This window comes from Lygodium microphyllum, chromosome 10 (genome assembly GCF_053477565.2).
Source record: "Lygodium microphyllum isolate KBCC chromosome 10, Lygodium_microphyllum_v1.1.10, whole genome shotgun sequence".
Classification (NCBI taxonomy): Eukaryota; Viridiplantae; Streptophyta; class Polypodiopsida; order Schizaeales; family Lygodiaceae; genus Lygodium; species Lygodium microphyllum.
In genome coordinates, this window is record NC_141144.1 from 7,218,679 (window position 1) to 7,243,491 (window position 24,813).

Below are 24,813 nucleotides of genomic sequence, written 5' to 3' on the forward strand. Positions count from 1 at the left end.
CAGTGTAGAGAATGTTTCTTCTCCTGAAGTTGAAGAAGCAAAGGGTGAGACTTCCCCTATGAAGGATTCATCCCCTCCAATTGCACCCGAGCCTACTTCTGCTGGAGCCAATGAGCCTCCCAAGCCACAAAAGAAAAAGAGGAAGTCTCGGTTCTTCTACATGCAGAGGTGTTTCAGTGAGATTAGAAAAGCCCAGAGAGCTACAGAGCACGTGATTCCAAAGGTTTCTTTCATAAGAGTTGTTAAAGAAATCTCTAACATATTGTCTAGAGTGGCAACTGTCTCTGGTCTTAATAAGAAGTGGCAACTCTCAGCAATTCTTGCGCTACAAGAGGCTGCAGAAGATTTTCTCATTGATTTCATGAACAATGCTTACATTGCGGCTGCGCATGCTCATAGAATTACCCTAATGAATAAAGATTTCAACATGATTAGCAGAATTAGGTATAGTTTCGATAAAGTGTTGAGGCCCTTGCCTTCCAACAATCAAAAAGCCTTTGAAATCCTTAACATTCCCCCGAAATTGTCTAGGAAAGGGAAAAAGCTAAAGGTTGAGGATGTAACTCACCTTTACTCTACAAGGGGTGCCACTCAGCAGGAGTCTATCTTGAGTGAAAAAAGGCAGGAGGTCTTGGAAACTGAAGACGAAGTTTACAAGAGGAAAGCCGCATCACTTGCTCCCATCAACTACGAGAGGATGGGTAAAGTGTATGGGCAAATACTTGTGAATGTTTCTGCAGAGCCTGAGGATTACCTTAGTATATCTCCCGAGGACAAGCCCATGTTGGAGAAAAGGGATGTCCAACTATCTGACTCTGTTTTTTTTTGTTGCATAAGGTAAGGCTTATAGATTCAAGTATATTTTATATGTAATTTGTATTGATTTTGATCGATTCAAATAGCTTTTGCTATTGACTGCAGGGCATTCGTCTCCTCTCTCACTCTCGATATCCGTAGAGCCATATATGTTGTTGATCCACTTCTCTCAGTAAAACTATTTGCAAGGTCTCGGTCTAATATTGCACCATTCTTTCGTACTTTTGATAGTGTGACAAATTATCACATCTTTTTCCCTTATGTAGAAAGGTATTTTTCTTTTCTGTAGAGGAAATTTTATATTCATTTGCTTTTACCTTCTACTCACCTCTATTTTGAATTTGCAGAGGGCATTGGAGTCTTATCTATATCAACTGTCTTACTAGAGAAATTATCTTTATGAACTCTCTCAGCGGTGTTCATGGCCAAGCACGAATGTATGTTGAAAGAAAATTACTTGCTTTGATTATATTTACAAAAAATATTTTGAACTAACAAAGCTTCCTTTTGTAGTGCTGGTAGACTTATTTCTACGTTTTTGGATACTACATATGAGGATCTTGCTGATCCTCAAAAGCCTTATACGTTTCTTCTACAAGAAGTTCCATTGCAAAGCGATGTGCATTCTTGTGGATGGAGAGTTATATCAAATATTTGCAGAACAGTGGATTCAAAGTTGTTACAAATAAAATGAGTGAATGTAAGTTATTAATTTCATTTGATTTTTGTGTAACCCTTATCATGATGTCTTTTCACTAACTTATAACATTTATTCTTACAATGTAGAGACTATCCTGATTCGTATGTTTGGTGGATAAGGGAGAGATGCATTGAGTTGATTTTGGACAAGGCAATCACACCATATGATCATGACTCCCCTCTTCCTCCCAAAACTTCAATGGCCAAGGGCACAAGCAAGGGAAAGGGCAAGGGAAAGGGTAAAGGCAATGGCAATGGTAAGGGAAATGGCAATGGTAAGGGTAAAGGCAATGGTAAGGGCAATGGCAAGGGCAAGGGCAAGGGCAAGGGCAAGGGCAAGGGCAATGGCAATGGCAATTGCAATGGCAATGGCAATGGCAATGGCAATGGCAATGGTAATGGTAATGGTAATGGTAATGGTAAGACAGCCACAAAGACCACTGCTGCCGAGTCTAAAAGAAAAGGAATGCCAATGCTTTCTCCTCTGAAATTTGATCCATCCCCTCTTAAACCCCAAGAAAAGAGAGTACCTGTAAAGGTGAAATTCTTTCAACAATGAAAGAAGAAAGACCCTGTGAGAAAAAACATCATTGAAGAAATCGATAAAGAAGCCACAAAGCCAACAAAGGAGAAGGCAGCAGATAAAGAATCAAAAGAGCAAACATAAGCATACACAAGCCTTATTATTTTGGCTTTGTTTATTTATATGGCATTTTTGTACCTCATGATGTAATGAACTTTTTCACTTATAAATCGAATGTAGTGTACATTTATTTCTATACATTCGAAAGGCAACTTGCTTCGTGATAGCTTATGAGTTCCCACTAAGAAATATCTTAAGGACAGTCAATTAAGATAAATTCCTGCAAAGTTTTCATTCTCAAGGCTCAAAACTCACAATTGTGGGAGACAAACAACTCGTACAAGAGAAAGAGTGCTCGGCTCTTTTACCAATTGTTATGCCATTCACTTTGAACTTATATCTAGGGGATGTATTGTCTAGCAATTCCAAGGTATCCCTCACATCTTTCAGACTCCAATTGGAAGTAACATTCACCTCCTTTACTTCATGCGGCAAAATGTGCACCACAAGTTTATGCAGTGTGCAATCTGTATCGGAATCCAAGGGAACCCAAACACCCAATCTTAGTTTGTATCTCCTGTAATCAAAGCCCAAATCAAGAGTTTGGCGAGGGATACTATAAGCCAAAGCCAAGGATTGAGGGCATGCACTGCACCTCAAGATATCACCCTTATGGTCGCACTCTCTAGATTTCCAAAGCGTCCCTCTAGTGTTGTCCAAATCCTCTTCCGAAAAGTTTCTACTTAGCCAGGATACCTTCCTTCTTTGTAAATTTGCTGTTTTGAAGCAAGCCATGAAGATATGGAGGGGTACAAACCATGATAAATGTATTCTTCTTGAGATCCTTCCAACTGTCATGGACTTTTGAATATCCTAAAATATTTTGAATTTGAAACTCTGCACCGTTACCTTGTCAGGAATCTCCCAGTTTAGAGATGAAAGGCTTGGCAATGGAAAATCTTCGATATTCCCATACCTATCCGCTTTAGAGGGAACCACATACTATGCATAATATATAAAAACCTTGCATTCACTAAAAAAAAGACACAGTTTGATCGGCATAAATAATGTTTGCCAATACCTTATGAATGGCATGGAAAGTCCCACTTAGGCTTTCCACAGGTTGCCATTCAATACTTGTTGATGGAAAGATATCTGCAATGACGAATCGGTTGTTAGTACTTGCCTAAATGGAAAAGAATTACATACGTTATTCAACTAATAACTTACAATGTGTTTGTTGGGGAACACATTCATTTGGAGGCAAGTGCATATCCTTGGCCATGTAAACATGTTGCACCTTGATAAACCACCCTTCGGGCATAATTTTGAAGGCAATGATACGCCCCTTCCAGTGATGTTTTATATCATCTCGTTTTCTTCTTTTCACCTTATGAGAGCCCTTGCAAGATGCCAGCATGGTAACCCAATCATTTACAGTAAAGGTTTTGGGCTCCCAATTTCCATCTGCTTCCTGGCTATAGACTGTGCAAGAGTGTATTAAACGAGAAGGGCGCCTAGAGAAAGCCATGAAAAGAATGAAAGCGCAGAGAAAGAAGCTCAGAGAGGGGTTAATGAACTAAAAAGTAGCATCAAGAACAAAAATGAATGTGTATTGGGCGCCAAAAAGAATATTGAAAGATCTCCCGACTTTCAAAAAACTCATTATTAATTTCATCACATCTCTGTCACGTATTTTGTCAAATTTGTGAGTAAATAATGCCTTTGGGACTCCAAAACATGTCAGACTTTGGGGATTTTGGCTAAAAAAGAAGAGAGAATCACGAAATGGACTCCACTATCTCTAAAAAAGAGGAGACAAGAATACCATATTCTTGCACACGTGGCAAACTCTCTTTGGCCTGTTTCTTAATCCCGTGATTAACAAAAGTGCATTTTTGAAAGTGTTATTGGCCCTAATGTGTAAATTTAGAAACACTGCTTCAATTAAAAAGAAAAAAAAAAGAAAAAGAGAGATTGTGTAACCCCAAACTCATAAATGAGTGTAGTGGTGAATCAGGTTGAACTTTTGGAGGGTGCGCCAAACCACCCCCAACTAGCCGCCAACCCTAGCCAAGGGGGTCCTAAATAGCCGTAAGGGGAACGTGGACCGAACATACCACGAGAGGTCTCTCCATAGATTGGGTTGAAAATAGGAGGACGCTTGGATGCCAGGGGGGCTCTGGCCCCCGTAAATTCCTTGCCTCTGAGTCCTACTCAAACGATTAGCGTGACTCAGAATAGATTCTCGAGAGGCCCTTGTTACTAGTGCAAGGCAAAAACTTGGTGGAAATAAAAGTGCATCCTTAAGGATTGCTGATATTGTCCCTTTTGGACAAGATTTGTATCTCTGATAAATTGCTAATATTAGGTACTTCGAGGGATCCTGTTTGAATTTGTTTTCGTGTCAGTGTCATAAGATTATGTAAACGAACCCTCTCCTTTTAAAAGGCTAATTAAGGAAGTTATTTTTACATGTCAGACCTAAAAGTGATAGGCCTAAGTAGACAAGTAAAACACGCCAAGTGAGGGAACCGGGAGGATGGAGCCCCCGACGGGTCTGTCCTATGGTAGGGTGGTCCTAGAGAACTGGGAGGCTTCTCACAAGGTTGGGTTTTACTAACAAACGATTCTTAGAAATCGTTAGGTTAGAACCCTGATTCATGCCATTTTAGGGGACTGGAATGGGGTTATGCCCTATGGGCAGAGAGGTGAAGCGCCGCATCCCTCTCATTTTCCATTCTCTTTGAACCAAGTGTAGCATGGGTCTGCTTCGGCTTGGGTATCTCTGCGTAAAGTAGGATGTCTAGAACCCGATGCTAGAATGCTATCAGGAGACCTTGACCACTAGGAACTCAAGTTTCAAGTCGATCCTAGTGCGTTAGGCCGCAAACATTCCGTTGCGAGGCGGACTCAAAAACCCCTAGGCGACAAAGTCCGTGACATTCCACAGGAGTGCCGGGTAGCGTCGCTTAGACTCCTCTCTTGATGGACCGTTAAAAACGTGCTTGAACAGCCAATAGGCGATCACGTTAGAGTTGGTATCAGAGCCGAGCTATGACTAAGACAATTAGGGAGAAAATCGAGAAGAGTGAGGCAATGTGTTTATTAGAAAATGTCTCTCTTTTTACTCACTTGTGGATTGCTAACGCTTCCAGACTTACGAGGCATGGAGCACATTCCTCGTCTTTCATATCATGTGCAGGACAGCTATGAACTCTTCAAGCTGTCGTAGACGGTCTGACATGATGGGGATCCTAGATCGGCTCTACAACCCCTCACCGCTATATGTGGAAAGGTGTTGGACTTGGAGCGCGGGATACTGCTACATAGATGCCACCCAACTCACCTATCTTCAAAACAATCTGAAGAGGTTAAAGTGGTTGGAAGACTTGAATATTATCAAGTTATTCATCTTTTATGAGGCTCGTGTGAACTCAACCCTACACATCGGATGCCAGCAAGTCGATCAAAACCGCTAGATCTATGAAGAGGTGGTTAAAATTTTACCAGTAGACAGAATTAAACTAATGGGGCAAAATGAAAGTCACGGCTATCAAAAACAGGGATTTCCTAAACTTCCCATGACTTATTGCTTCCTGAGAATCCATTCCCCCAATCCATACTACTATTCTGTCCCTATAGTTGATTCCAATAGGGAATTATTAACCTGGCATTAATGTAACTCCTGAGAGGAAAAAAATCATTTCATCCAAACCCTATCTATTCCTGAATAATTGTACTTGAGGCTTATATTTCTCTATGGTTAAATAAGAATTTTATGTTCATTCGAATGGTTGCATAGTTGCAATGGAAAAATACGTGCGCATTGATTTAAGTTGTATAGGGATGTGTAAATGCAAACCTAACAAGGGAAAGTTTAACTTGGTAATCAGATACATCCCCAAGGGCAGATCCAGAACCCTGTTATGACACTGACTGTTATGACACTAAGCCCAGCAGAGGTACAAGAGAAGAAGTTTCTTCTCAAACAAATTAAACCACTAGAATTTGATGAAAAGGGGAAGACTGTTGAAGCTGATGCTAAAATATGGATTGAATCCATGGAAGACTATTTTTGTGCAACTAGAATAGCACCTGTGAACCAAGCCATGATTGCTAAGCTCAAGCTCACCAGCGAAGCTAGGCTGTGGTGGAAGTAATGGTGAAAGCACAATAACTTGGGAAAAGCTAAAGGAAGCAGTGCAGGGAAGGTATATGCCACCTACGTATAGAACTCGGAAGATGAATGAGTTCTTTAAGTTGAGGCAATTGGGCCTGTCTCTAGAATCATACTACTCGAAATTTGTTTCCTTGCTAAAATATGCCCCGAGAATGAGCATCCCCCAACAGGTCTCGAAGTTTTGTGATGGGTTGAATCCGCCAATAAACAGTCGATTGGAATCAATGCATCCTTCGGATTTGCAAGATGCATTGATAAGAGCACGACCTATTTCCCAAGAAGTCCAACCAAAATCCAGAACTTGGGCTTTCAAAGACCAAAATTTGGGGATGTGGAGAGCTCAAATTAAAAGGGCGCAAGGATAGGATCAAGGCCAACAGAAGAAGCCAAGAGCAAATGCAATCAATGACTTTGCCCCCACTCAAAGAAGTGATCAAAGCCTACGTTGTTTCCACTGCAATGAACCCGGGCACTTCAAAAGGGAATGTCCCAAGCTTGGCGAGGACCGCCATCAAGGGAAATTTGGAGGCCAAGCCAAGGCTACTCATGGCCACGATCTGTGCATGGAAGCCAAGATGGAGAGGGCAACCGTTCATGCCGCCCTCCATAAGAAGGGCCCGAACCACCAATTCTCGGTGATTCAAACACCATCAGACTACTAGGGTAAGGAATCCAAAACCTTGATTGACTGTGGGAGCACTCATTCTTTCATTTCATCAACCTATGTAAGAAGGTTAGGGATAGCCACTATAGCTGCACCCACCTTGCTTGTCGAACTAGCAAATGGGCGAGAAATCACTTGCACCAGACAAACTGCTAAGGTGGAATTTCTACTCGGAAACGAGCCCACAACTGTTAAGTTCAGAGTAATGAATCTAGGAGTCCATGAATGTCTACTCGGCATGGATTGGCTAATCCCCAATGATGCTTATATTCATTGTGGAAAGGGCCAAGTCTCCTTTCGGAATCCTAAGGGTGAGCTAGTTACAACACAAGGTGAAGCAGGTAAACCAAAGATCCAGCTAGCTAAGGCAACTCGAATAGTTCAAGGAATGAGGAAGGGATTACCCATCTACTTGATCAAGCTAAACAAACCCAATCAGGCAGAGGACACTAATGTAAAACCATCATGGCTAAAGGAATATGTGGATGTGTTTCCAGAGGAATTGACTGAATTACCACCACCTAGGGAAGTGCATCATGAGATTAAGCTAATCCCCAGAGCTACTCCAATTGCGAAAAGGCCCTACAAGATGTCCATTCCTAAGGCCATTGAGTTAAAGGAACAACTCAAACAGCTATTGGACCAAGGGTACATACACCCTAGCAATTCTTCTTGGGGAGCTCCAGTCTTGTTCCAAACGAAGAAGGATGGTACACTTCGTCTCTGCATTGATTATAGAGGCCTGAACCAAGTAACCATCAAGAATAGATACCCCATTCCAAGGATAGATACACTTCGTCTCTGCATTGATTATAGAGGCCTTAACTAAGTAACCATCAAGAATAGATACCCCATTCCAATGATAGATGAGTTACTCGATCGACTATAGGGAGTAAAAATCTTCTCTAAGATTAATTTAAGGTCAGGGTATTATCAGATTCGCGTCAAGGATGAGGATATTCCAAAGACAGTATTCAATACCAGACATGGTCATTTTGAATTCATAGTAATGTCTTTTGGATTGACTAATGTCCCCGCAACCTTTAACAGGCTAAGACATGACATTTTTAGACCACACCTTGATGATTTCTTACTCGTCTTCTTTGATGACACCTTGGTTTATTCCAAGAAGGAGGCAGATCATGAGTCCCAAGTTTGCATCATCCTTGAGACCATGAGGACTCATAAGCTCTATGCTAAGAAGAAAAAGTATGCCTTCTTAAAAAGGTAGATTGAATATCTCAGATTTATTGTGTCAAATGAAGGGATCTTTGTAGACCCTACCAAGGTTAAGGACATTCAAAAGTGGTCTCCCCCGGCTACTATTAAAGAAGTGCGTAGCTTTCTTGGATTAACAGGTTGGTACAGGATCTTCATTAAGGACTATGCTTTAATCGCACCACCCCTCACAAATTTGCTGAAAAAACAAGTTGCCATAGTGTGGACACCCTCTAAACAAGCAAGTTTTGATCAACTCAAGCATAGCTTGGTGACAACACCAATTTTGAAGCTCCCTGACTTAAGCAAGGAGTTTGAAGTTGTCACGAATGCTAGCACACTTGCATTGGGTTGTGTACTAATGCAAGGTCTTCTCGTAGCTTATTCCAAGCGGAAGCTAAAAACCCATGAGAGGAATTATTCCACCCATGACCTGGAACTGCTAGCAGTAATCCACACCCTCAAAATTTGGGGACATTACTTGCTTGGTAACAAGTTTTCTTTTATCACGGACCATAAGAGCCTTAAATGGATCTTCACCTAGACCATCCTCAACATGAGGCAACGTTGTTGGATAGAAGTTCTATAGGAGTATGATTTTGAGATCAGGTATCGACCCGACAAGAAGAATGTGGTCACTAACGCTCTAGGTCGCAAGGTGTTCCTCAACTCTCTTATCGTGGAAGAACCCTCATTGGCTGAATCTTTGGCAACTATGGTGCCAATGCCCAGCAACCCTATCCTTGAACTAGCCAAGGAAGAAGCTAACCATGATCCGGAATATCTAGTGATGATAAAGGAAATTTTGAAAAAGGACCAAAACCCAAAACTTAAGGTCAAATATCAAGAATTCTGCATCAATGAGGGACTCATCTATTTTAGGAAAAGATTATGCATACCCTCCAACAGGAAACTCAAACAGAGAATACTTTGGGAAGCACATGACTCCCCCTTTTCAGGCCGTCCCGGATATGTTAAGACCCTCAACACAGTCAGAAAGAGCTATCATTGGGGAAGGCTTAAGGAAGATGTGCTTAAATATATCATGGAATGTTTGTCTTGCCAGCGCATCAAGGCGGAACATGTCAAGATGCCTGGGAAGCTACAACCTCTCGACATCCCCCAAATGAAGTGGGAATTTATCAACATGGATTTTGTTGTTGGGTTACCCTCAATGCAAGGGGGCTACAACTCAATTATGGTTATAGTAGATATGCTCACCAAGGTTGCACACCTCATTCCAGTCAAGACAAATTATAAAGCTTCAGATATTACTAGACTCTTCATCAAGGAGATATTCAGGCTCCATGGGTTGCCTAGAAGGATCGTTAGTGACCGTGACTCCCTCTTCACATCTCATTTCTGGAGAGGGATTTTTGGGGCCATTGGGACTCAACTCTGTTTGAGCACAGCTTATCACCCTCAAACTGATAGCCAAATAGAGAGGGTCAATCAAGTCATTGAAGATATCCTTAGAGCTTATTGATGTTGTGAACCCAAGAAATGGATTCAATATCTACCATTAGTAGAGTTTGCCTATAATGCTTCCTACCAACAAAGCATCCAAATGAGACCCTTTCAAGCATTGTATGGGCATGATTTCTGTTCCCCATTGAACTTTTCAGATCCTACTTTAAGAGTAGAGGCTTCTAAGGAAATGCTCGAGGAAATGGATGACCATGTTAAGATCATCAGACACAACATTAGAGCCACCAAGGATAGGTGGAAAGCCAATGCAGATCTAAATAGACAAGAGTGACTCTTCAATGAGGGAGACATGGTTTTTATTTGTGTACGGCCCAAGAGGAGTTTCCTGTCATTGGGGGAATTTAAAAAACTGAGTCCAAGGTATTGCAAAACCTACAAGATCCTCAAATGCCTAAGGCCCAATGCCTACAAACTCCAACTCCCTGAGAACGTAAAGGTTCACAATGTATTTCATGTTAGCCTACTAAAGAAATATGTATCAAATCCTAGCCATATACCTCATGATCAACAAGTTGTAATGCCAAGCCAAGGAGTCCTTGAGCTTTGGCTATCTAGAATCCTGGACATTCAAGAAAAGAGATTGAAGAGTAGAATCCTCAAGGAGTACCTCATCCAGTGGAAGGACTTTCTAGAAGAAGATGCCAAATGGATTGACAAGAGTACTCTCCACCAACAATATCCCCAATTCCTTTCGAGATGAGGACATCTCGATTCCTTAAGGGGGAAAGAATGTAACATAATCCCCCCCTTTTATTTATTTTTTTACAATTTTCCCCCAACTCACACTGCCAACTAGTGGACGACGTAGGGGGGATTTTCGTGACCACAACAAGAGGGAGGGGCTACCACTTGCTGTGGAAGGAGGAGGGAGGGCCTCCATTACTAATCCCCCCCCCCCCCAAAAGACCCTATAAAAAGGGCTTAAGCATGGGAGGGGGTCCATTCATGCTGGAGAGAAAACAAAAGAAAACACACACAGAGAGAGAGAGAGAGAGAGAGAGGAAGGAAGAGTAAGAGGAGAGAGGGAGAGTAAGAGGAGAGAGAGAGAGAGAGAAGAAAATAGTTTTTTCTTCCTCCTTGAAGAAATCTAAGCTTCTGGGAGCTTGTCGTCTTCTTTCTCCCCCCTCTTGGAGAAGGTCCTTGCAGACGAGTCCCTCTTGCGACGAGCTGTCTCTCTTGTAATCTGGGTGCGTAGCCCGGAAGCAAAAGCCAAATCATACGATGCCTCCCAAACGAAGTAAGGTCCAATCGAACACGAATCCCGCCTCAACCGATGGAGCTGTTGGTCAAGGAACCGCATCACTTGGTAATGAGGTGCATTCCATACACCCTACCCTGATCGGAGGTCTTAAGGACATAGGCCAAATTTATTGGGAAGGGAGAGCTATTTGGCGAAAGTCTATCATAACTAACCACCATTTAGTTTACATCATTTTATCATATTGGAAATTGTGTGCTTACTTGCACTTTGGCATGTTTTTGAATGAGTAAATTGCACAAAAGATTTTGCATTCATGCACGTAAAAGAAGAAGAAGAAGCAAGGACCTTATTGATTATACTCGTAATACTTTAGATTATGTACTAACATTAGCATGCTTGAAGGTATTGAAAAATGGGTTGTTAAAACACTTATGCATATTCATCAATTAAGCAAAAATCGTACTTTTTTTTCTTTGCATCACAAAATTTGTGAAATTGAAAAGATAAAAGTGACGGTTTGAATCAAGTACATGAAATTCCTGAATTGCTACGATGACATTTAAGTATATCTAGGCCATTGCAATACTAAAACAGGTATTAGGCCCCTATAAACCTTTAGAGGGGAGTGGTTTGCTTTTGCCTTGGGCCTGATAACTTCACGTCCTCCACCCAAAAGAAAAAAAATGCAAGTCTCTATTTGTGTTTTGCATAAGCGCATCGAAATGAATTCCCAAAAGCAAAGGCCTGCATTGTAGCATTGTCTTAGAAAAGATACGCCTCTAAATTGCATGGCATCATGATCAAATTTAGTTGCGCTGCTAGGGATTCATCTTGAAGATAACTGTAAACTGCACATACCAAATACTAATAATTGCTCAAGAGCCGTTCAATAAAAATGAACCCTATATACGCAAGGATAGGGCTCAACTCAACTTATTTAGGGTTTTAAAGATATTAAGCCAATCTATTGTTACTTCATAGGGGAACGGGATGAAGGAATTCCCTATCCTTTGGAGGATATTGGAAATTACCGCTAAGGCAAGAAGGACAAACGCTAGGGTCAAGAGAGGGACCCCACCTTAGCAGATGTCTTGAGCACTCATCTTCACCTTTGTTTGTGCTTGTAAATTTAGGAATATTGCTTCAACTAAAAAGAAAAAAAAAGGAAAAAGAGATTGTGTAACCCCAAACTCATAAATGAGTGTAGTGGATCAGGTTGAAATTTTGGAGGGCGCGCCAAGCCACCCCCAGCTGGCCGCCAACCCTAGCCAAGGGGGTCCTAAATAGCCGTGAGGGGAACGTGGACCGAACATACCACGAGAGGTCTCTCCATAGATTGGGTTGAAAATAGGAGGATGCTTGGATGCCAGGGGGTCTCTGGCCCCCGTAAATTCCTTGCCTCTGAGTCCTACTCAAACGATTAGCGTGACTCAGAATAGATTCTCGAGAGGCCCTTGTTACTAGTGCAAGGCAAAAACTTGGTGGAAATAAAAGTGCATCCTTAAGGATTGCGGATATTGTCCCTTTTGAACAAGATTTGTATCTCTGATAAATTGCTAATATTAGGTACTTCCAAGGATCATGTTTGAATTTGTTTTTGTGTCAATGTCATGAGATTATGTGAACGAACCCTGTCCTTTTAAAAGGCTAATTAAGGAAGCTGTTTTTACATGTCACACCTAAAAGTGATAGGGCTAAGTAGAAAACTAAAATACACCAAGTGAGGGAACTGGGAGGACGGAACCCCCGATGGGTCTGTCCTACGGAAGGGTAGTCCCAGAGAACTAGGAGACTTCTCATAAGGTTAGGTTTTACTAACAAATGATGCTTAGAAATCGTTAGGTTAGAACCTCGATTCATACCGTTTTAGGGGACTAGAATGGGGTTATGCCCTATGGGCAGAGAGATGAAGTGCCTCATCCCTCTCATTTCCCATTCTCTTTGAACCAAGTGTGGCATGGGTCTGCTTCGGCTTGGGTAACTCTGCGTAAAGTAAGATGTCCAGAACTTGATGCTAGAATGCTATCAAGAGACCTTGACCACTAGGAACTCAAGTTTCACGTCAATCCTAGTGGGTTCGGCCGCAAACATTCCGTTGCGGACTCAAAAACCCCTAGGCGAAAAACTCCGTGGCATTCCATGGGAGTGCCGGGCAACGTCGTTTAGACTCGTCTCTCGATGGACCGCTATAAACGTGCTTGGACAGCCAATAGGCAGTCACGTTACACCTCCATAAGAAAACTATATCCTTCAAGGGAAGTGTAATGACATGTTTCTCTCAAAACATTCCTTGATCTAGTCCTCGATTAGATTGAAACCCCAATCCTTACAGTAAATAAAAATGTTAGTGTAATTTTCAAATCAGGCTCTACTTTTTTTTAAATCTTTAACACTATTTTCAACATTTTGCCAAGAATCTCTAGATGTGATAGGTTGTGTGAAGGGGCATTAGTGTGGATAGCCTTATAGTGCTACACTTTAATAATATTAACTCCCAGTTGGACTTAAGAGAGATAGGTAGATTGTGAATTTCTCTTACCCTCTCAAAGGTAATCGTGTTGCCATCATTACTAATGCACCCTTGAGATTTTCTGATGCATTCCTTGACCAAGTAACTTCCCTTCTTTTTCACTATTTCACCTAGGGTGGCTGAAAGGTTTAGAACTAGTGGACATGATCATTTTTGTGGACCAACAAGGTTGGATCTCCTTTCGACCTTGCCTGAAATTCTCGTCCATAAATTTACGAGATTGTAGTATGTCCTCTCCCCTTAAAATTGCTTGAGATTGTAGTATGTTCTCTCCCCTTAAGTTCCATGCTATATATAATTTTTTGTTTTTCAATACGAGCAAATGATTTAGCATATTGGAGTAGGGTGTATCCCCTTCCATGCAACTCTATCTTCTAAAGAATGCAGAGTTGCTTGGGTCTAACACTTGTAATCCTCCTTTGCTATAGGGGACTTTAATAATTTCATTGCAATGGGTGAAGTACATCTTTGGTTGCCCTACTTGTTCCATAGGAAACATCCAAGCCTTGATTCCCACTTAATTTGCATTCCTACATTCTATGCAATGAGGGAAAGATAGAAAGATATTGCTAGTAAGATAAATAGACTAAGAATCCTGATTTTGGCATGAAGTGGCTAGTTTGTAAGGCTCTAATGTTTTATTTTTACCTTAGCTCTTTCTAGTTCCCACTAAGTTCCTTTCCCCTCACAAATATCTATGCCAAGAGGGAAACCCAAATATTTGTAGAGATTGCCATGTCCACAAGATGATATTGCAGGCCTTTTCTTTGTTCAAGACCACCTTGTTTCTTGAGTCTTCACTCTTTTTATCCATATTTTTATTGAGTGCTGCAACTAAGATTTTTGAGCCAACCTGCAGGTTCACTTCCAATCCATCATTCACATCTCGAACCTTTGGCGTGCTTCCTAGCAAATCTTCCATTCTATTGAAGAACTCCCACCTACAAGGTTTCGCACTTCACTATCATTCTTTCTACTTCTCTTTCATAAATGATGTTTTCAAATTCTCTCATTTACACTTACATTGATTGTCAAAGAGTCACTATTGCACCTGCATTTTGAAGATTACACATGGTTCAAAAATGCTACATATTGGCATTATTGTTTTGTCCCTTAAGACATAAATATAAATTGTTAGTACTTGCTATTAAGGTCATGTGCAATATCCGCCTAATGTTTCATCTTGAAGTTGCCCCTATTAAGGGAAATCCATTTATCCTCATACATATCCAACAACACGTTGACCAAATAGGGTGATTTCGATGAGAACTATGAATTCTAGTCTCAATTCCACAATATGAACTTGCAATATTGATAAACAGTGCATAGTGTGAACAACGTTAGAGTCACATAAAGTATACCATTAAACAAAATGGCATGAGGGTACACAATAGTTTTCATAACATGTATTTTTTAAGCATATGAGAGCACTTCATGAGTTTTGCAACTAAAGTTAGGTAGGAGGCACACATTTGGATAGATAGCTTAATTGATTTTGATAAGAATATGAAAAATAGTCTCCATTCCCATAAACCAAATTGAGTGTAGGGCAACATAAGCAATTGAAGTATAACTAAACTCCATGTGCATTGTAGGATAGTTATGTGTTATTTAGCATGACAAAGTGTTGTAGAGCAAGCCTTCAATTTGCAACTAAACACATGCACTCTAAAATTGGAGAATTAGGCACACCACTACATTATTATTAAAATTTCTTAATTGAACTACATGCCATCAAATGTTGATGTGGTAGTTATTAAAACTTCATTAAAAAACTGCATTGCCACTCATATAATTTCGATCATATGTTTCCATCCACGTTAAGTGTCATTGATCAAGCCAAATTATTGTGCACAGATCTTCAACCCTAAACCATTGAGCACAAATTTACATGAGTGTGTTTGTGCAAGCATTACATTTTGTGGGCATCGATTTTGACGCAACAATCAATTCTGCGATCAGCAAGCAGAAGACATTCATGGACGGAGAAGTAGCATGACACTTCAATTTTCTTCCACTCGTGGTGAAATGCAAATAGGCGGACGTCAAAGAAGAAGAAGCCAACAAATATTAGCAGTTACACCGAAAATTCGCCAAAGGAAACAGAATTAGCAAGCCAACAATGTCCTCCTGCTCGCATCTAATCTAATTACCAACACTTAGCAAGAAGCAAAGGACCATGAACAGCGCCTAGAATTCAGCGAAGGACAGATAATCATGAACAGTAGGCCTCTTTTGCTTACTTATTAATAGTTATGAACAGGCAGGCGCACAAGTTAACCAAGAAGCAAACCAACTTATAAAACAGTACTACTCATCATTTATTATTAATATTTAGCGAAGCGATGTTTCGAAATCTCAATTGCATGCATGTTTTTCATATTGATGATTGGAAGGATGGATGGAGAAATACGACATGTACTAGTGAGCTTTTGAATTCCAGGGATTTCACACCCGATTTGCCAAGTTGGGCATTGATAGATGCAACCACAACATGAACTCTGGCAGAGATCCAATTGTCATTCCCATTCGCTACACGGGCCGTACTGTACTGTACTGTGCAGTGTGTTCGCCGCCCAAAAAGGATGAAGGTAAGTGGCAAGGCAATGGCCATAGCGGTACGCGTGATAGGGATCAGGAGAAAGTCAGTCTGAGAGGCCAATGGCGGCCTTACCAACAGGCGAGCGGTAGGGAGTAGACAATCAGCAGGCGGCAAGGCCATCATTGTAGACAACGGTGACCACAATAGTAGGCTAGGATCCTCAGGACTATCTCCCAGTGGGTCTTTATGACCCCAGGGAGATGGGATCAATGGTCTTATGTTGCCCTGAAATTAGGAATCCAATATCGGTTGTTGATCCCTCAATAAGTAAACCCATAAAGTATAGTAATCCCAGTCCAATAAGTAAACCCAACATGTCGGAAAAGAGCAGATTTTCGAGAGTTACAACGTGAATTTGGGGATAGTCAACCCACTCAAGCTAGTAAACCTAACTAGCGGTGACCTCGAGCTTTGTAGAATGATTGTTATTCCACGTGAAATAACTACATGGAATCCACCGAACCTTGTTAGGCCGCATCTAAAATTTCAAAGGCCCACATTGCCATTGAAAAGTGTTGGCAGTCGGGATGTCCCTCTCAAAATCGTGGATTCTAACCTTGATCGAAAGTAAACCTAACTTTTGTAGTAAACCCAAAAAACAAAATAAACCCTGCTTGCAAAGTGTGCCAATTCGATCGAGGAATGTGAGCGCCATTTTTTGCTCTCGGTATAACCAATAAAAATACCCTGCGGGCAAGGCGCACTGAGGGAACAACTCGTGTTAAGATACAAGCCCATACTACAGCAACATATTTGCCTGAGAAGTGGAAATCTCTGCATTTCTCCAATGATGGCCTTCGCATCAAGCTGCATTTCATTCTATCTCTTCGGCTCATACTCATAATATATGTATTGTGATATTGTGATAACAAATTGGTGATGTGTGCTTGTTTAGTCAATGGCAATGGATTCTAGAGAGATGTTGAGATTGGTGACGATGATACCGATGAGGAAATATCGGATGAAACATTGAGCGAGGAGGACTACATGCATGATACTTATGTTTTGAAGAGAATGATACAACACTACAAGAAAGTGGTAGCTTTGGGCCGAATCCACTAAATTTTACCTTGCCGAAGTACATCTCACTCGACTAAAAGAGCTAAAGTTGATGGTGAGTGACTTGAACGAGGAGAAAGCTATCACACTGGATGTGCTTCAGCAACTCAACAAGAGGGAGTTGCTAGACTTGAAGAGGTGGAAAAGGATCAAAGAAACTCTTTGCACTGTCACATATGATGTGGGTCAAGTTGTGTCACCTTGAGATCGAAGCCCTTGTTAGATATGCTCAATGCCCCACCCTCATAAGGTGCCACTAATGATCCATGGTGCTCAAAGTTGTAAGGCCCCCATTATGAGGAGAAGCCAAATGTGAGCCCGGACATTGGTTCCTAACTTGTATATCTGATGAGATCAATGTGATCGGATGGCAAAAAGGTGACCATTTATGGGTCTAATCTTTGGGTTGGATTGAGTAGTTAAGCTGGTAGCAACTCGAGGCACATTGCATCGAGTTGCGGGGTAAGGGAGTTAAAAGGGGCCCCTATTTTGGGGTCCGGGGGCCACGGAAGCAGCCCCTAGCTGGGGGGGTCCCAGGGGGGGCCAGCGGCCCCCCTGACGGGGGTCCCCAGCCCGATGGTAAAGAGAATATTTCCTGGAATATTCCCTCGTCGACTAGTTGAGGCTCATATGGTAGGTCGGTCATGCTGACCTAATCGCCTTCACGGGCTATAAAAGCTAAACCCCTTCACAACCATCGATAATCTATCTTTCACCTAATAAGAGTTGTTCTAGCTAGCCTTAAGCTCTTCACCTATCTTCTGTCTAGATCGCCATCTAAGCTTCACTGTGGAAGCACACGGGTGGACAGAGCCATCTCTGTATCAGTTGTTTAGAGCTAAAGAAATTTTCTAATTCTCCTCTTATCTGTTGTGTACTCTCTATCTCTATCTCTTTCTCAGATTCTGTTCGCTGCACCATGTAATTTTTTTTACATGGTATCAGAGCCTAGGGGGCTCTAGGGATCAAAGAGTGCGCAAGAGGCAAAGGCTTCAACAGCAAAGAGGAACAATGTCATCTTCCGGAAGTGGTTTTGAGCGGTGCAGGAGGTGGTGTTGTTGTACCAGCTATTCAAACACTGAGGATTCGTCCACCAACCTTCAGCGAAGGAAAGTTAGATGGTACAAACTATACCTTGTGGAAGTTCAAAATTACAACTATCTTTGATTCTTGTGAGCTTTTGGATACTGTGCTGGGGACTGATGTAGAACCACAGCCTACCCCCAACCCATCAAATCCTAGTGTGATGATTCCTCCGAATGCAGATCTTCTACGACCTTGGAAACGAAGGAATGCATATGCGTTGTGTGCCTTAGTTACAAGCTGTTCTGACAGTGTTTTGACTTTGATTCAGCATACAACTAAAGCATCAGAGGCTTGGAATGTACTAAGGAGTCAGTATGAAACGCGAAACCAAACAAGGATTCAAAACTTGGAGAATCAACTAGCAGCAGAGAAGTTTGATGAAGGAGAGACAACTGAAGCATTCATCACTCGGATTAAGAATCTGCGCGACCAGATGGCTGGTGTTGGGATACAAAAGACTAGCGAGGAGCTAGCGAGGAGGTGTCTTCGGATTTGTCCACAAAAGTTTGATGGACTAGTAACTGCCCTTAATACTCATGTGAGACCTCAAGCTTTGAGTTTTAAGGAGTTTTGTGCATTATTGTTGGAGGAGGAGTTGAGGCTGAAAGCCCGAAAAGGAAGCAACAATGGAGATGCTGCATTCTTTGCCAATGCAAAAGGCAAAGGTGGTTCCTCCACCACAAATGATGGTGAAAAGAAGAAGAAGGACGAAAAGAAGAAGTTTCAAGGAGAGTGCTTCTACTGCAAGAAGAAAGGACATACAATTGCAGATTGTCGTGTCAAGAAGGCAGATGAAAAGAATGGTACCCTTAAAAGTAAAGGGAAAGAGACAGTCAATACGGCTGAAGCAGAGTTGGAGTTATTCATGGCGACCATTGAGGAGGTGTGCTCGTCGGCGCAAGAAGAATCTACCACTAACTCATGGGTGTTGGATAGTGGGGCCTCCCGTCACATGACCAACAAGAAAGGTCTATACAGTTCTATGCAGCCTCTACAAGAATCCATCACTGTGTCGATTAGAAATGATGCAAAATGCCCTGCTGCAGGTACATGTACTATTTCATTTGTTGCTGCAAATGGTGATGTCAAAAAGCTTTCAAATGTGTTGTATGTTCCCGCAATAAGGAGAAATCTATTACTAGTTGCTGCCATAACTGATCTTGGTCATGAAGTGAGGTTCAAGAAGACAGGTGCAGAAATTCTTGACAGTGATGGCAATGTTGTTGGCAAAGGAGAAAGAAGGAACAGCCTATATGAGCTAAGTGCTCTTATAGCCACCGTTGGAGTGGGCACAAGTAAGCTTTGGCATGAAAGGTTTGGATACATTGGATTTGCAGTGTTGAAAGAGATGCACAAGCAAGGTATGGTTCCTCATCTACCTGCAATGTGACTGAATTGAAGGAACCTTGTGAAGCTTCTATGATGGGCAAGCAACAGAGAAAGACATTTCCACAAGAAAGCAAGAATAGAGCACATGCTTCTCTAGAGTTGGTGCATGCTGACTTGTGCGGAAAGATGCCTACACGAGCCTTGGGGGGATCTTCTTATTTTATGTTGATTGTCGATGACTATAGTAGGAAGATGTGGGTGTACTTCCTTTGTGATAAGGCTCAAGCTTTTAGTAAGTTTAAAGAATGGCTAACACTTGTTGAGAATGAAACAGGGAAAAGTGTGAAGAAATTTAGAACAAATGGTGGTGGTGAGTTCAACTGAAAGGAGTTTGAAGACTTTTGCAAGAGCAAAGGGATCAAGCGTCAATTGACGACGCCTCACACACCTTAGCAGACGATGTTGTGGAACGCAAGAATCGCAGCATTGTGGAGATGGAAAAATGCATGCTAAAGGGCAAGGGATTGCCTAACCATTTTTGGGATGAAGTTGTTAATACTGCAGTCTACATTTTAAATCAGAGCTACACAAAGGCTCTGAAGGGAAAAACACCTCATGAGGCTTACACTGGCAAGAAACCATCTGTCTCACACTTCAGAACTTTTGGATGTGAATGTTATGCACATATTCTAGATGAGAAGAGAAACAAGTTACAACCAAAAAGCAGAAAATGTATCTTCTTGGATTATAGTGATGAGCAGAAGGCTTACAAATTATATGACCAAGAGGCAAAGAATATCATCGCGAGCCGTGATGTGGTGTTCAAGGAGCAGCTACATACAGTGGAGGAGGAGAAGGCAAGTTCTTCCACTTTATCATCAAGCAAAGAAGTAGTCCACTATGAACCTGTCCTGAGAGCTATCGCTATCCTTAAGGAGGAGGAAGCATCATCTTCAGATGATGAGGAAAAAGTTCACCAACCTGACATCACCCCACCGAAAAAGCCATTGCCGCGTTGGGTGAAGCAACTCTATGACCACAATAATCCTATGCCCACATCTGTTGAGGAGAAGGCAGACGGACCAAGGAGGTCTCATAGAATAGAGGAGCAAAGGAGGGCTTCTGCTCACATAGTCAATGTAGCCTTGATGGTTGAGATTATGAGAGAAGTAAAGGAGCCAACTGATTTAGAAGAAGCACTTGCAGATCTAGTATGGAAGGCAGCTATGCAAGCTGAGTATGATAGCATAATGAAGAATGGCACTTGGGAGCTAGTGGATCGGCCAGCAAAGCGGAAGGTCATTGGCACCAAGTGGATTTGGAAGGTAAAGTACAAGGCTGAGGGTACTTTAGAAAAGTACAAAGCTAGATTGGTTGCACATGGTTTTTCATAGATTTAAGGGTTTGATTTTCAAGAGTCATTTTCCCCAACTTCCAGAATGACCACTATTCGCACAGTACTTGCAGTGGCCGCCCACAAGCAGTGGCCAGTTTACCAAATGGATGTTAAGTCAGCATTCTTAAATGGTGACCTCAAGGAGAAGGTTTATGTGGCTCAGCCACAGGGTTTGAGACCCCCCATTCTGAGAACGAAGTGTGTAAGCTGAAGAAGGCATTGTATGGGTTGAAACAAGCCCCCAGAGCATGGTATCAGCGGATAGATAAGTTCATTTTAAGCTTAAACTTCAAAAGATGTGCCTCAGATACTAACTTGTATGTTTACAAGGATGGTGAAAAGTCTATAGTGATTGTCCAAACTCGAAAGGCTATGAGTTCTGAGTTTGAAATGACATACGTGGGCTTGTTGCACTATTGTTTGGGAATTGAAGTTTGGTAAGAGCCAGGAAAGATATTCATCTCTCTCAAAAGAAGTATGCATGGGAGATCTTGAAGGCATTTGGCATGACCGAGTGCAAGGAGATAGCTACACCTATGGAGGTGAATGCAAAGTTATCTGTTGAGGATACATCAGCATTGGCAGACATTGGGAGGTATAGGAGGATGGTCGACAGTCTGATCTACTTGTGTAATACTAGACCAAATATTAGTTTTGATGTTGGTATTTTGAGCAGGTTCTCAAACAAACCTCATGAGAGTCATTGGAAGGCTAGGATGCGGGTGCTCAGATACTTGAAGAAAACTCTTGACTATGGTATCACATACAGTTCTGGAACTTCTCTTGTGGGGAATTGTGACTCAGATTGGACAAGAGACAGTGATTCCAGGAAGTCAGTTTCTGGTTATTGTTTCTCTTTGGGTTCAAGAATTTTCTCTTGGATTAGTATGAAGGAGCCAACAGTGGCATTGTCTTCTACCGAAGCAGAGTACAAGGAGTACAAGGCAACTTGTTTTGCTGCATGTGAAGCAGTATGGTTGAGAAGGATCCTATGGCATATAGGAGTGCAGGATGAAGAACCAATTGTGCTAAGATGTGACAATCAGAGTTACATCACCATTGCCAAAAATCCAGTGTTTCATGCACGCACCAAACATGTAGAGATCCAGTATCACTATGTACGTGATTTGATGGAGGATGGGATAGTGGAACTGGTCTACTGTCCAACAGAGGATAATGGAGCAAATATCTTCACCAAAGCACTTACGAAGGATCTGCTTCAAGTTCATCTTCAGAGACTGGGCATTGGGCCGAGGAGATAGTTCACCTATGGATGGACATTGAGGGGGGGTGTTAGATATGCTCAATGCTCCACCCTCATAAGGTGCCACCAATGAACCATGGTGCTCAAAGTTGTAAGGCCCCCATTATGAGGAGAAGCCAAATGTGAGCCCGGACATTGGTTGAGTCCTGACTTGTATATCAGATGAGGTCTATGTGACCGAATGGCAAAAAGGTGACCATTTGTGGGTCTAATCTTTGGGTTGGACTGAGAAGTTAAGCTGGTAGCAACTCGAGGCACATTGCATCGAGTTGCGGGGTAAGGGAGTTAAAAGGGGCCCCTATTTTTGGGATCCGAGGGCCACGAAAGTGGCCCCTGGCTGGGGGGGTCCCAAGGGGGCCAACAGTCCCCCTGGCAGGGGTCCGGGAGCAGCGTCCTTGGCTCGATGGTAGAGGAAATATTCCTTGGAATATTCCCTGGCCGACTAGTGGAGGCTCATATAGTAGGTCGGTCATACCAACCTAACCACCTTCACGAGCTATAAAAGCTAAAGCCCTTCACAGCCATCGATCATCTATCTTTCACCTAGTCAGAGTTGTTCCAACTAGCCTTAGGCTCTTCACCTATCTTCTGTCTAGATCACCATCTAAGCTTCACTGTGGAAGCGCATGGGTGGACAGAGCCACCTCTATATCAGTTTTTTGGAGCTAAAGAAATTTTCTAATTCTCCTCCTATCTGTTGTGTACTCTCTATCTCTGCCAATCAATTACTATCGGCACCAATTGGATATGGGGTATTGTAGGAAACCTTTCTAAGGACAATTGGACAGCCATGCACATGGAAGCAGTTTGTCTACCGGACTTGAAAAAGGTATTGCACATATCCCTTTTCACACTCATATATTACAACAATCATTGTGCCTATGTGACAAAGCAACTTTGGATCATGTAGGTGTTGTATTGTCATCCTTACAATCCCCATGCGAAAGAGGACAAGGATAAACCATTCATATTGGTTATCCAAGATGAATGGATGCTACATATGAGAAAGAGGTTCTCAAGGAACAATGTTTGGGCGATTGACAGTACCTTTAATACCAATGTGTTTGGTCCACTAATTTATGCCGCCATTCTACCAAACCAACATGAAATGGGTGTTCCCATTTGATTCATGTTATGCACAAGCGACAAGGTTCCAACCAGTAGATCGTGGCATTGCAAATTATAATGCATGTAGTTTTCTCCACGATGGGTGATTTTCGCCCGGCTGCTTTTATCATTGACAAGTCCCAGCAACAGCCCTCTCTAGCATTGTTTTGGATTATCCTTTCTATTGGCCTACGACAAGCCTTGATGATGGTAGATGTCAGGTTGCGTGCCACATAATACTTTGTTGGTTTCACACAAAGAAGGCATGGGTTGAGAATCTCCTCCCCCATGTACACATTAGCTTCATTTGATGCAGGTTGATTAGCTTGGGGTTTATATTTAAGAGACTATACTTTGAGGTTCATACTTATGTGGTCATGAATGAAGGTTCCTACGGATAAGAGTGACCATGTTTACACATCACTATGCAATCTAATGAACTGCCCAAAAAAGCTACGATTTGACAAACTGTTTGAGTTGTTGGTGCATTGTTATTCCTCTCTCCCAAACATGGTGCAATATGTGGCCAATGGATGGTGTGGGCATGCTTGCATTTGGCAAAGAGGGTGGCCCAAGTTTGGTCAGATGTTTCCCCATGGCAACGTAGACACCACTAATCTCATTGAGAGGTTATGGTAATTCATAAAGTACATGCTCCTTGATGCATAGATCAATAGGTTTGCCTTGGATCTACTACAGGCCCTTGTAGGTAGCTCAACTTTGGGTTCTATTATGGGTGGAACTGCGATCGAGTTTTTTGGACAAAAGCAGGAGATAGGTAGTGTATTCAACCTATAATAGAGCTTGTTTTATGTCTATGTGTGATTGAGTGCCTTATATGATTACTTGTGGCAGCTGACTTTGTCTATGGGTCGAGCAAGAGTCACACTACCAGGCTGGTAGCAGGGGAGAGGATACTCTAGTGGTATGAGAGGGATCAATCCTCTCTTCAAGTCATGAATGAGGGAACGATGCTCTTCGAGATGGCCAGTACAGCACAGCAAGAGAAATGGTACCATGTGAGTATGCAGTCAAATTACTGTGATTGTGTTGATTGGGTCACTGATTGCAAACACTTATATGGCTTGAGGCTGATCTTGGAGAGGCACTTTCCACATCTTCACCATGACTTTTTGTCATTAGATGGTTCAAAAGGAGCAAACTCTCCAATTATGCAAATTTTCCATATCTACTTTTAATATATTTCACGCCTTACAAAAAAAGATAATCAAGCACAGGTGATATGCATCTAAGTCAACACCATGGGATTTAGATAAGTGATGTCTCTTTGTGTTGCACCTGTTCATTATAGTTGAAACGTACGACTTGCATGTACCCTCACAAGTTATCAAGTGGATACATGAAGGCACAAGTCTCTACACGAAAGCGTTTAATGTTCGAGGTACCACAAGACCACCAACACCACAAAGAGCCATGACGGAAGCCTCACTACCGAAAGTGAAAATCACCCTTGCAACCAGCCCACATCGCACAGCCCAAAGCATAGTCATTGGCTACTCTCTCCTTCTGGATCAAACTCTACATTTGGCTCATGACAGTTGTTTCCTCAATTGTACCAACATCACAC